Here is a 14,140-nt window from a genome sequence, read left to right as displayed (position 1 = left end):
GACAGGGATTTGCTTCTGCCCGTGAATCCTTCCCAGCAGAAGGAACAGAGGTCGGGGTTTGGGGGTTTGGGGAGGAGAGCAGAGCAGTGCCCCCAGCCCTGCAGCATCTCCACCCCACAGCCCAGGGGCACCTCGGGCTCTGCGTCCCCGGGGCTCACCCAGCATCTCCTGCCGGGGGAAGGAAGGACAAGCAAAGGAAGCACGGCCGGTGTGCAGCAGCTCCTGTGGAGGGACCCTGCTGCCAGCATCACCACGGGAAGGTTATCGCCTCCAGCGCTGCTCTGCACCTCCCATTTGCTTCCCAACCCTTTCCCTGGGCTGAGCTGTCTGCGGGGGATGGAGCCGTGCCCCTCGCGCTCCGCGGCTGACGGGGCTTTAGCAGCACGGTACAGCTCCTGGGCTTAAGTCTGCGTGTGACTAAATTACTGAGCGTGAAAAAATAAAATGAAATAAAATAGCAGGGTCCTTAATCTGATGAAAGGAGGCTTAAAACAAAAATAGGCATTAAAAATCAGCACCTGCTCTCCCAGCTGAAATTGCAGGAACATAGAACACATGGTGGATGTGAAAAGTGTGTTGGACTCAGCATAAAGATTCATAATGCTGGCTCAGGGGGATTGCAGTTCTCCTGGTGCCAGTGTCCAACATGGGATCTTGTTTGACACCACTTCTGACATGGATCTGCATCAATGAGCCCCCTTAACCTCTGCTAGAGTCCATAGCTGCATGTTCCTAATGCAGGTACCTGTGAGCAAGGAGGTTGTTACTGCAAACTTCAGAAAGAAATACAGAAATGGGCCATACCCTTTGGAAGCATTTGGTCTGTGTATGACTTTAAAAGTGAGCATTAAATCAATGCTATGCTCCCCTGGCATTCCTGAAGCATTGCTTATTGCAGCCACCCTGGTGCCAGAAGAATTCATCATGACTGATGTTGTGGTGGTCTGAATATTAAAAGAAAATCAGTGGTTTGCCATTTACTGTATTAGGAGGCATTGCTCTCACGCCTTCGGAGGATGACCCATCAATAATGCTGCACTACAGTGGGATTCCTGTAGAATTACACAGTGTTGAGTATCAGCCTTCTCACAAAATGGTTCATCATGATTAATGGTATTATTACCTAAACAGAGAAACTAATTAATTCAGCCTTATTCCTTTAAGCCACCCCAGCTGAGCTGCCTTCTGCTAAAAGAACTGGTACAGAAGGACTTCCTGGGCTTTATGCATTTCTGCCACTGTTCAGCTTTCATTTTGTGCCGTTTTCACCATTTTTATTCTACTTTTGGCTCTCTCCCTAAAGACTTCCCTCAGTCACCAAAAAAGGGTGGAATTTAGCAAACAAATGACAGTGGGTGGGAGGAAAAAGATGGGATTTGGAAGGTTCATTGCTTGCCTCAGGCAACCTGTGTTTAAAAAGATACTCAGGAAGGCATAAGGAGGCAGACCAGTGGTTGCACTTACATTACCTTTTGTCCAAAATGCCACGTGCCCGTTGGGGCTCCATGGAAAATGGGTGCACCAGCTTCAATTAATGGGGGTCACTCTTGGCCCAGTCAATAAATAGACCACCAGGATATCAGGGAGTGAGGGAAGAAGCCAATCTGTAAAGCTGTAACACATCAGATCACTTGTCAAAAATATTAACTGTTCCTTGACAAAAAAGATCTAGTGCTTCCCTAAAAACCCAGCTTTATTGCCTAAAATAAGCATATGGGAATTGTCCTTTCCAGCCTATATAGATACCATAAATATGTAGTTAGCTGTTGGTGACCTGGAGTCAGACAAACAGAGGGTTGATGCAGGGGAGCCCAAGGACTCGGGTCAGGGCTGCAACGCCAGCCCCGCCCGGGCCCAGAGGAGGGAAAGCAAAAGGAGCCAACTGGTCAGGAATGCAATGTCCTGAGAGCTTAGGGAAGAGGGAGACACACCAGCTGTGCTTCGGGCAGCCCAGCAAGTGCCAGAGTGAGAGAGAGCAGGGCTAGAGATCAGTGCTGTGCAGCTCAGGCTGGAGCCGAGAAACCGTCAGCAGAGGGGAAAACAAGATGTGTGTTTTTGTGTTTTCCTTAGCGTGTGCCAAGCAAAAAAAAAAAAAGGAAACTTTTCCTTACCTCCCTCAGGACCTCAGGAAATTCCTTTCCTTTTTGCCAAAGTCTTAAGAAAATAGTTGTGTTGCAGTGTTGGGGGATTTTGGTAATGGTCTTGTGAGAGGCCAAACTGGTCACCAAAACCTGGGTGTCCCCATGCCAACACCCCTTGCAGAGCTCTCCCAGTACTTGCTGGTGCCCCTTTGCACAGGCAGCTGGCTCTGGGGAGAAAGCCAACAGCTAAGGAAATATAGAGAAAGGGGGCTTGGGTAAATAAATTTAGCACTTTTGCTGAAATGTGGGGGAGCTGGTAGCCCAGGGCTTAACTCAGGAGGTTAGCCTGCTGCTTTGGGAAGAGCAGGGCAGGTCATGGGCTCACCTCAAGCTGGGCATCACTGCGGGCAAGCAGCATTGTCCAGGGAGCCACTTCTTGTCCACTTGTGTCCAGCAAGATGGCACACATCCTCCTGCTGAGGCCACGGCTCTCTCACAGCACCGAGATCAATACTTTGTCAGGAAAATGCCTTTCCTAGGAGCGCACTGTATTATGTGAAACTGAATAAAAAGCAAGGAGTGGGGGAAGGCTACACCAGGCCTAAATTACAGGCTCCCGTTTCTGAACATAATGGAGAGAAAGAAAAATCAAATGATGTTTTGAAGTTTAACTTGGAAAATATTTTTCCAAAGCCTTTGAGGGATGTGTGTGTGAAGTAAAAAGGTCGGCTCCCCTCATCCCAGCCCCTGCTGCTGCGGCACAGCTGGAGGCTCCCTGCGCAGCGGCTGGGACCTCCTTGCAGGTGTCGGCACGGCAATTCCTTTGTCTTCTCACAAAAAACCTTCTGCTCCATTAAGCTTCCCTAATTGCTGCATTTATCATCAGCCATTTTCTGCTTGTTCTCTTCCTCATTCAGCGAGGATGTGTCAAAATAGAGATCCACCCGCCGTCCCTGGGAGATGAAGCTGTTGGAGGCACCGGCTGCTCAATTGGCCGTTCCGCAGAAGGTCCCTCATTACTCGCTCGTGTGTCACACACATCACAGCAGCCGGGCTCTGCTGGCCGGGTGTCAGGCCCTTTGCACTGAGCCTTGATAAATAGCTGAAAGGAGAAAAATACAGGGCTTCTTTTTTGACTCAAAACCCAGCCAGCTTCGTCCTCCTCCTCCTCCTCTGGCTCCTGATTGGAATTCACGCAGTGAGGTGCAGCTGCCCGCAGCAGGGTGAAGCCCTTCATCTCCCCCCAGAGCAGTCTGAGGAGCAGAGGATGTGTGTGACACCCAAAGGAGATGGGGCCCGGCTCACACCCACATCTGGTCACACACCAGCGGCAGGAGGAACCCTGGAAGAAAACAACTGCGGCTCAGCGGGGCGGGCAGGTTTGTGCAGCTGCTTTCCAGAGGAGTTGCCATCACATACGAAGTCATCATTAGCTCTTCTGCAGCATTTGCTCACTGTTTTATCAAAAACATTATTTACTACTATTATTATTATTATTATTATTATTATTATTATTATTTCAGGAAAAACCAGCCAAGACACTGAAGGAAGTGACCAGCTTTTCAAAAATGCTCCGTTCCCTTCCCTCCAGCGTTTCCAGCTGATGGAGGGCCAGAGCCCAGCGATGTTCTCCAGACACACTGGTGGTGGTGGGATCACTCAGAGGAAATTGCAAAGCAGAAGAATTCTGCAAATCCAGATTCAAAGTGCTGGCCAGAGAAAAACACAATGGTGAGGAACTAGTTTGGGGAAGCTTTTAGGTTTCAGTATTCAAAAATCTTTCCTTCCTTTTTGAATGCTATTAAAAAGCCTCCTCCTGTGGAGGGAACAAAGGAAAAGGGATTAATTTTATGAGGCTTTTTTCAAAACTAAGATGGTTCAGGATTTTTGGTTTGTTAATGGACATCTAAGAAACTACAGAGAGTGAAAAATGTCTGACAAGGGAACCTCATCTGAGGGGTGATTTGCACTAAGCCACTCTGGACAGGGGTGGTGGTAGTACCATAAAACACTGTAACAGCTTCCATTTAAAAGAAACCCACCTTAACTCCCAGCACATACCTGAAAAGGCCAAAAGCTGTGCTCTGCTGTCGTGGGGCTCTGCAGGTTAGCCATGTGTCTGCAGCTGGGAAAGCAGGGACCCAAAGCAGCCCAGCTATTGAAGGAATTAATTCAGCTGCTGGGGCTGGCTCTGGAGATCACACATGGCCAGATTAGCCTTTCCAAGAGCTCAGCATTTTCTGCCATGTCCTGTGGAGTTTCACTTGTCCAGCTCTGCAGAATTTAAAGGTTAAGCCTCAGGCACGATGCAGCTACTTTGCTGTCAGATACAGAATTCTGTGGCCAGCACACAGGGGCACTGGGCTGCTAATGGCCCATGCCCAGGGCCCAGCAGAGCCACAGGAGCAGGGACACCCTCTCCCACCTGGGTCTGCAAAGCCCACAGTGGCCTGTTTGGACCATTACTGACAGATCTTGTGGCAGAGGCACAGCGAGGTTTTTTTACACCCTGCCTTCAATGTGTTCACTGGATGACTTCACAGTCAGCCAGACACGGCCAAAAATGTGCCTCTGTGAACTAATGAATTGGTTTAATTGTCTGCCAAACCTGAGAGCAGCCAAAAGTAACAAATTAAAGTTTACAATCCTGTGGTCTCATTTACAAGGGGATAATACAGCAACTGTTTATTTTGTGAGATGTTGGAGTGAGTCGGGAGAAAATTACAGCCCCTATATAATATTAATAATAATCAGCATCATAAAAATACTTTTAATAGGAAACACCGACGGTTGTTTTGCTCCGTTAGCTTGTGCTATTGTTCCAGCCCGTCTGGCTGCCAGCTCCCAGGGCAGGGGGTGTTGATTCCCTGGAGGCCAAGCTGGCTCCACAGCCACAGCAGCTTCACACTCAGAGTTTAATAATCTCTCTGGCTGTAGCACGGGAGCACCCATGGGAGGATCCACAGGGCCAGATGATGCTTCACAGGGCCATGGAAAGAGCTCTGGGGAAAGAAGGAAGGAGATGCCAGGATGCCTGGAAGCTGCAGGGAGAATACAGCCGAGGTCCCCAGCCCAGAAGGAGCAGGCTGGGCAGGGAGGGTGGGAGCAGCAGCTCTGCAGCTTTTGGAAGATGTGTGAGCCACGGAGGGAGAGCCCAGCAGGCCCAGGGACACATCCCTGCCGCCCTGGCACCCGCCCCAGGAGCACCCCATGGGCAGCTGGTGTCAGCTCAGCCCCGTGGCAGAAGCTCTGCTCCTGCTGCTCTCCAGGACAGGGCAGCAGAGCGGGGACACTGCCAAGGCAGGAGCAGGAGCCTCCTGGGCTGGAGACAGCCGTGAGCCCAGCACTGCAGGCACCAGCACAGGCCCCCACACCACAGAGCAGTGACCAGCTGAAGCAGGTGACAACATCCCTGCCCAAGGATAGGCTCAGGCTCTCAGCCTTTTTCAAGCCACTGCATCAGAAGCCCTGGCTGCACCTTCCCTCGTGCACAGGTTGCTGAGCGTGGGGTTCCCCCGGGCTCTGACACCCCATTCATTCCAGCCACAGGCCCCAGAGGGGAGGACTTGTGAGACAGGCTCTGGGATGAGGGACAGTCCTAAATATGGGAAAATTGCCACAACTGACTTCTTTTTCCTTCAGAAGAGATGAGGCCCATATGAAGCTCAGCAGCTGGGTGAACGGCTGTGTCGCCAAAGGCTGTTGAGCGGGAATGCAAGAGGGGGAAAAATAAATAAATATGTCCGTACATCCCCATGAAATGAATCCCTCCCCATTCAGCCATTTCCCTTTATTTCTTCCTTTTAGAAGCAAGGTTATCGGGTCTAACATCACATCCAAACATTTCAGCACTAGCATTATACGGGATGCTCCAAGGTCAGCGCCTGCAGCTGTAAACTCATTAGTCTTGTCTTTTGTGAGAGAAGAAAGCCTCTTCATTCCTCTCTCACCCCCTTCCCCCCTAATTAAAATTAAAGTATTTCCTGGCCAAAAGTCATTTCTGCATTCATTCATCTCAATTCTTTTCTGTTTGGATAAACCACCCTTTGGTACTCCCAGGGTGTTATGTATACAAACTATAAACTCTTAATGGTCCTGCAGTGTGTTATGACTGGCCTAAAGAGCTAAAGCAGGCTCCGAAAAAGTGGTTCTTGGCAACGCTGTGTATGGAGTTCAGGCTCATCAGTCATATGCAATTAGAGATTAAAAGTGCTTGATGGACTATAGGGGAGACCAGCACAGAGGGAGATTAGGAATGTAGGAGAGAAAAGGCAAACAAAAGCTTTTATCTCAGCACAGCAGTTGCTACTACAAAAGCAGCAATGGAAGGACGGTCCCCATTTTCCAGAGGCACCCATGGCCTTTCCAGCTCGAGGGCCCCAGCAAGACCCATCCCCGTCCTGATGACCACCCACACTCCAGCAGGGCCGTGCAAGTCCTCAGGAACACCAGGGCTGGTGGCTGCTGCCCAGGGAGGGCTCGGGCAGACCAGGCTCTGGAGGAGGCTCACGCTGCAGCCCAGGCTTTCCAGATCCTCTGCCAGCTGCCTGCAGGCACAGTGCCTGGCAAACCAACCCCCCCCCAGGTGCTGGCAAGGCCAGTCTGCCCAGAACAGGGGCACCTGGAAGGCATCAGAAGCCTGGTGGGTCTGTAGGGATGGAGAGGGAACAGTAGCTCCCCTTCTTAGAACAAGTAGGTGTTTCCCCATTAGGGTCTTCTTGCCCTGAAGGGGAGGTGTGTGGATGGCATGTAAATGCTTTGGAAAGGTTTGTGGCCATTTATTTCCTGTTTTGCTGAGTGGGGGAGCCTGCTGCATGCTGACCAGGCTATGGGTAACAGCAGTCCCTGCTGACCATCCCTGCTGGATGCTCCCTAAGACAGGAAGGAGCAGGACACAAGGGTTGGCAGGGACTGTCTTCCCCTCTCTTTCCACATCCTCAGCCTGTGCAACCTCTCCAATTTTGGGCAGGCTTAAAACACTGGGCTAACATAGGATATGGGGAGACACAGAAAATTTTCTTCCAGCAGAGAAATATTGGGGTTTATAGACTGGAGGCAGTTTGTGCTTTGTGTAGGGGGAAGGTCTGAGCAGCTCTTCAGAGCACAGTGATCACAGTCTGGTAAATTGATTGTTGTAGTATCAGGAGATGCAGGTGAGACAGTACCTTGTGCCTTCCTTGGTGAGGCTCAGAGTGTCAACCCTGGAAAAGCAGGGAGCCTTCCCTCCTTTCTGTGCCCACAGTACAGTTGTGCTTCCATCCATTTGTTTTTCCTACCCACAGCTAACAAGAGAGCCATGGAGGCACTTGGAATGCCCAGCCCGAAGGAAGGAGCTGACTTTTTATGGAGTTTCATTATAGAAGTCTCAATCAGCCATTAGAGGTTCATTTAAATGGGTTTTCTTGAGCATTAATAGGATATGGTAGTGCATTCATAGCAAGCTTTCCTCAGGTTTTACTGAAAGTGGCATAAGTGGGTTTCTTCAAGTACATGTGATTGCTCATAGCCACTGAAGTTGATTTGAATCACTTGCTACCAGGCTCACCAATTTAGCCTGATAAATTGTGCATTATTAAATGGGGGAAGGGAACAAAGCTGTGTTCTCCCAGAGAAGAAAATGCAGGATTTCTCATCAATGAAGAATGATTCCTCTCATCAGCACAGTCTGAAAAAGGTCATAATGAACCATTTGCACCTAAGAGCACAAGCCTTCAGTCTACTTCATTCCTGATCCATCCTTGTGCTCGGAGATTCAGAGATGATGGGCTCTGCCCAGAGCCAGCCAGGAGGGCAGGTAAATCTGGCCAGCAACCCTCTGTGTTTAGCTAAGAGTGTGCTTATATCAGTGCTGCCTGGCTGTGCTCATCAGCCATCAGTGTATCCTCTGTACAGGCTCACTGCCTTTCTGCTCAGGAGCACTCACAGGCTGCAAACTGCCCATGAAAAGGGATTCAACCCCTCACTCCAAGCATTAGTTCTTGATAAAGAAACAAACATATTGGGAAGGCTTTTTCTTTGTGTTGAATAGGAAGCATCTGGCCTGCAAGAAATCACTGTCTGACTCTGGGGAGCTGGTCTCACCCTCAGCCACACAAGCTGCTTTCCAGTCAACTCCTGATCACACAGGAGGTCATGGACTGGGGTTTGGGAAGGGCTCCATTACTGCTGTAATGAGAGCATTGTTTTGGGCTGATGTTCTGAAATGCATTTTAGGTGGTTTCAAACCCAACCCCAGCTGCAACAGTGTCTGGGAATGCAAATAACCCACTCTGCCTGGATGGCACTGAATTTAGTGTTTTTAATCTACCGCGAAAGCACGGGGCTCTCTGGATCCCACTGCTCCATCACGACTGGCATCCTGCTCGAGTGTCCCAGCCTGCGTGGGGCTGTGTAATCAGGCACCAGGCTGCATTTCCCCATCTCAGCAGGGTTATTAAAGCTCTCTGTGTGACAGCCCCGTGCCTGGCTGTGCCACAGCCCCGCGGGGCCCCGGCTCCGTGCGGCTCCCGCTCACACTCCTGGCCTGATGGATGGACCCGAGTTAATGAGCTCCGAAGGGAACCACATGGAGCCCTCCTTGCTGCAGGCACAAGCCTCTAAGGGAGGGAGTTAAAAGGGGGCAAAAAAGAACAGTAGAGAAAAGGGATAGACTCCAGATAGCTCCTTTGGGGACGTGAGGGTTGTGCTTGATTAAAAGCAGTGCTTTATGAAAATGTTATTTGCTATGCTTGGAAGATGACATTCAGTGCAATAAGAGCGTACAGCAAACCTAATATGGTCCCTGTGGAAAGGGCTGGGGTGTGGGCCTGGGAATGCATCCTGCCCTCTTATCTTTGATCACTTCTCTGCAGTAGCTGGGTTTTTCCTCCTGCAGCTAGGAGGTTCCACTTTCTCCCAAATATATGGGCGTCCTTACTCTGTGCCAGTGTGCAAGGAATGAAGTGGAAAACTTCTTTCATGGGGAGATTCTCACAAGCAGAGGACTGTGACTGCCTCTCTGGGAGACAAGGATGACTGGTACCCAAATCTCAACCCTCCAATCCCGTCCTGAACTCACAGGGTGTATTTGTTTTGGCTGCCGTCAGCTTGGCTACACCAGCACAGCTGGAATGAGCCTTTCAGGAGGTGATGCACAGATCTATTTCCAAGTAGTTTGCACTAGACTTTGTCTGGATGTGTTTGGTTTTTAATGCTTTCCCAGAACACTTGTAAATTTTTTATTTCTGCTGAGAGCAGGAGAAACTAGCTGCTGTGCACAGAATAAAGTTGATTGTCTACAAAGTTTAATGCTGTTTTCTTGCTCTATTATTTGGCCGTTCTCTGTTTGTGCAAAACTGGTTTAAAGCTCACTCAGAGCTCCTGGGCTGTGCAAGGAAGAGAAAGGGGAAAAGTTATTTCTCTGCTCTGCCAAAATATACAAAATTTTATGTACCATGATGGAAAGTTAAGGTGAAAAGGGCTGGATCTGAGACAAGAAACATTTCTTTAATTTTCTCTACTTTTTTTAACAGGATTTGCTGTTGCTTTGAAAGCCTCCTGCTATTTTACAGGCAATAAAAAAGAGAGACTGAAAGCATTTATTTCCTGAGACCTGCTTGTTTCTTGAGCTCTGTTAAACTGAGCTTGCCTAGCAAAGGAAGGGAGCGGCACGAGCCCAGCAGAGCCTTCATCCAGCTGGGGAGACCAGGCTTTGCCTGCCTGGCCGTAACAACCGACAGCTCCATCCTGCTTGGCTGTGCTGTGCCCTGTCCCTGGGAGCTCCTGAGGATGGGAGCTGCCTCCCTGGAGCCAGGTGAGCTCCTGGTGCTGAGAGGCTGCGTGGGGCAGCAGCTCCCTCCTGTGTGCCTGCATCCTCACAGGCAGGGCTGGAGATTCCCCTGCCTGGCACACAGTGCCGGGCAGTGCCCTTCCCAGGGGCTGGCCGGGGTTGCAGGTGGCAACAGCCTCAGGTGTGGCCCATCCCCAGCCTGGGGAGGCACAGGAGCTGCTCCTGTGGCACAGGCTGTGCCAGGGCTCCAGCAGGACAGTGACCCTGTGCTTCCTCAGCTGTTGGCACAGCCAGGCCATGGACACGAAGGTCAAACCTGCAGCAGCACGTTAACATCCACGGACCATTCAGAAGCATGTGCTGTAAATGAGAGGATGTGTGAAATCAAAAATATTTTCACATGATTCTCATACAGTTTAGCCTTCCTTTGACCCACAGCTTTACTTTCACTTACTGCCATTGTTTTTGGCTGAAAATTACAAAGCTGAAAGAGCATCTGTTCCAAATAATGCTGGTCAGGCTTCTGGATAACAGCTTGGCAGCTTCCTGCCAGGAGCAGTTGCTGTGGCTTCTTGATTACTCTTAAGTATTCAATGTTTTGAGGAGGATAAGAAAGTATCATGAGGATATCATTATCCATTCCAAGATATTTATTAGCAAAAATGATGGGAGTATAGCCACACAATAGCTTGTACAAAAGCTAGTGTTTTATCTTTTAAACAGAATAAATAAATAAAAATAAAACCCGTTGTCATGTTTGTGACTTGATCTCTCCAGCAGCAATAGCTGGAGACTGGGAGTTACCGAACCTGCAAGCCCAGGGGTTGCTGATGGGATCTTGTGTACACAGATCCTGTGCTGGTCTGCATTCCTGCCAGATGGAAATGCACAGCAGGTTCCTTGTGTTTCTTGGGATGGGAAGGAAGATCTGGTTTTCTCCTGATTTACTTGCCTCCTGGTTTCTCTGGTATCTTGGATGACTCTTGTTTGTGAACATGCCTGAAAGTTTCTCAGCATTTTTTTTTCTCTCCCTCAGTTCAGATTATTCCCTAGCTCACAGTACTTTTCTATTATCTATTCAGATGGCTAAACTAGAAATTAAATGGAGTAAAAAGTTATTACATTTAAAAAAAAAGAACTTCTAATTTTTTTGGCTGAATTCCCTTGACTAAATTATATGGGGTTTTTATTTGCTACAGCAGGTCTCCAGGCTCCTGACTAATGGTGCAAAATGTTAATGGTTTCTCTCACTTTCCTGCACTCTTTCACCCACCCCCCAACCAATATCATGGTCTGCCCATCTTAAGTGGGTTTTTTGGGTTGTTTTTTCTTTTTTTAAAAGACTTTACTTCCCCATGGTAACAATGCTAGTGCAAGCACACATGGGCCATGTGGTTACCCCTAGGCTGTCCAAATCTGTACCCTAATCTTCACAGGATGCAGATTATCAAAGAAATTATAAGAGGGAAATCAGCCAGATTGCCACACTTGTCACTAATTTACACCCATGTGTAAATAAATATTTCCTTGCAGTCATGTTGCTAAGCCTGAAGGTAGACAGCTGAGTCTTTCAAGGATAAAACTGATATTGCAGCGTTGGGCTGTGAAGTGAATTCTTGGGATCTCATGATGGAGCAGGCTGAAGCATGCCAGGAGGTTTTAGCCAAAGTGGCTGCCTGAAGGTTACATCCTCCTCTGGAGTGTTTGGAGTTTGGGAATAAACAGAGCTTCCTTGGCAGAGGCCAGCCCCGAGTTAGGGACAGACCCAGGGTGGGAGAGGCTCCAGGAGCCACTTGCCCAAAGCACAATCCCCCATTAATTACCAGGAATGTTTCCATGTGCTGCACATTCCAAGAGGCTTTGCTTGGCAGCCCTGTCAATCATTCCCAATGCACTCTGAGAAGGGAAATTTGGGCAGTTCATAATTCTCTGCTGCCTGCTGTGTGTTGAGCACAGACTTTTGCACCTGCCCTGCTGCTGTAGCAGGCAAATGCTTTAGGGGGGGATGCTTTGCCTTGGGATGGGGCACGTGAACAGCTGGCAGAGCAGAGTCAAATCCCTCCCTCTCCCATGTGCTGTAGAGGCCAAAACCTTGCTGAAATGTTCATTTTTCTAACACCCTGCAAGACATGACACAGCCCTGCATTCTGGGGCCTGTCATGCACAGGTGGCAAGAGGGCAGACTACAGCAGCATTGTTTCAAATCTTTGGGCTTATCCCCATACCAAAAACCCTACAAATATTTTTCCCCCTGGGTTTTCCATGAAATGAAGCTCAATATTTCCAAGGCAGTGAAAAAACTCAAACAAACAACTAAAATAAATATAAGGGAATTGTTATTCCCCAAACAATCATTAAAAATGTAGGAACCCACAATTTGAGCCACATCTTAAAGACACTGCTCTAAAAGCCTAAGCAGAGCACAAACAAACAAACAAAAAGGTGATTTTATGGGTATGACATCCCCAGCAACCTCAGCCTCCCCCTGCAGTGACCTACAGAATTGTGGTTTAGGCTTGATCACTTCAGACTGAGCTTTCCAAGCAATGGAATGGTGGGGGACGTTGGGTTTTGTTTCCTTGACCCTTTTTGGCCCTGCTGTGGGCAGCTTTGGTGTGAAGCAGGTGGACAAAGTGGACTGGAGGTGCTTTGCAGCCACAGAACATTTCCAGAGGGACAAAGAAATCGCTGGAGCTAAAACCAGGAGTTTGCCGCCACAGGTCACCCTCTGAGAGCTGTACAGCTCCTGCAGTGCACCTGGTGCTGGGGTAAGGGCATGCCTGATGTAACTGGGACGGATTGGTGAATGTGGAGCTGAATTTGGAGCTAATTCAGTGATTTATAGACCATGCCAGACCCTGTGCCAAAGGCTGCAGTGCTTTACAGGGGTTGTATTCCCACTTCAGTTTATCCCCCTCACTAGTACTACCCTAAAGCTGAGGAAAGGGGCAGCCCTTAATGCTCAGGTTTGGGGCACTGTCCTCTTATTGCAGGGGCTCCATTCTGTTGTCTCCTTATTGCAAAAGTTCCACACCTTCTTGGTGTTTCTCATGGGCAGCTCCTCAGAGCACTGACTTTCACCTTCACCAAGCAGCCAACCAACTCCAGTTCCCTTCTCACCCAGCCAACCCAGTCTTCTAGAACACTCTTCTTCTCATTGCTTACAGCTGTGGCCTGGTAAAGTCAGGCCTGTTCCTAATCTTCGCTAATTGGCCCAGCTGCAACTCCTTAGGGGTAAGACTACTTTCTATACTATCTTTATTTTCTTATATTCTATCCCCCTCCACTGGGGCACTCACATGAACTTAAAAACAGAGGCAGCTGAGCCAGCTCATCTCCCAGAGCATCCCCTCCTGATGGAGCACTGCCTGGTCCCAGAGACATCCTTGCCCTTGTGCAGACCATCAGTCATGGGAAGGTGCTGAGAGGCTGAGTTCTTCTGTCATAACAACTCCACTTTCATTCCTTGAGGTTATTTGTAGCCTATATAATCATAGCAATTACATACAACCACTCTTAGCTGCATAGCTTAATTACAACTAATGCACGTCATTTCAATTAATTTTAATTATACGGAAAATGTGAATAGTCTGTTATTCCATTGTTAAAATCATTTGGGACAAACAAGACTAAAGTGCTAAATTTCATAGAGGACCTAGTTATTAATTTTAACTCACTAATGAATGGATGTATCTCTAAATTCTCTGAAGATATTGTCTCTACTTGAAGAGTCAGTGCTGTAGATTTATGGATATGCCAGCTTGCACAGAGATATTCAGTCCCAGCTTTAAATGCAAACTACTGCTGTCTCAAGCAATACTACCAAAGTTATTTCATGTTAATTAAAATTAACATCCACTGTTGCTGAAATATCACTGTGTGGACATACTTCTGACAAAATAAATGTAGGCATGACCATTTACTTGGAATAATTTTAGCTTCTAATTAATCCAACAATTTTCTAAGACATTGAAATCTACCTCCTACTAGCTCATTTCTATTTAGTCTTTGAAAGAAAATGTTTCATGCTCCTCAGGCAAGTTTGGAAAGTCTCATTTATGATATGTACTATTTTTATCTGCTCTTAACAAATACAACTCCCTTAGAAATAAAATGTTTCTGGAGTTTGCTACATTAAAAGGAAAAGAAAACATAGCAGAAACTTTGAGTCCAGTTTTAAAGCATAAAAGGGTTTATCTTATCTAGAGCAACCAGTACAGGATAACCAGTGTTATCTTATCACCACATATTGATGTCAGGGTTTAAAAGGACTTGAGGCTGTTATGCTACA

This window comes from Fringilla coelebs (assembly GCF_963513975.1).
Source record: "Fringilla coelebs genome assembly, chromosome: 17".
NCBI lineage: Eukaryota > Metazoa > Chordata > Aves > Passeriformes > Fringillidae > Fringilla > Fringilla coelebs.
Note: the sequence above shows the minus strand (reverse complement) of the source record.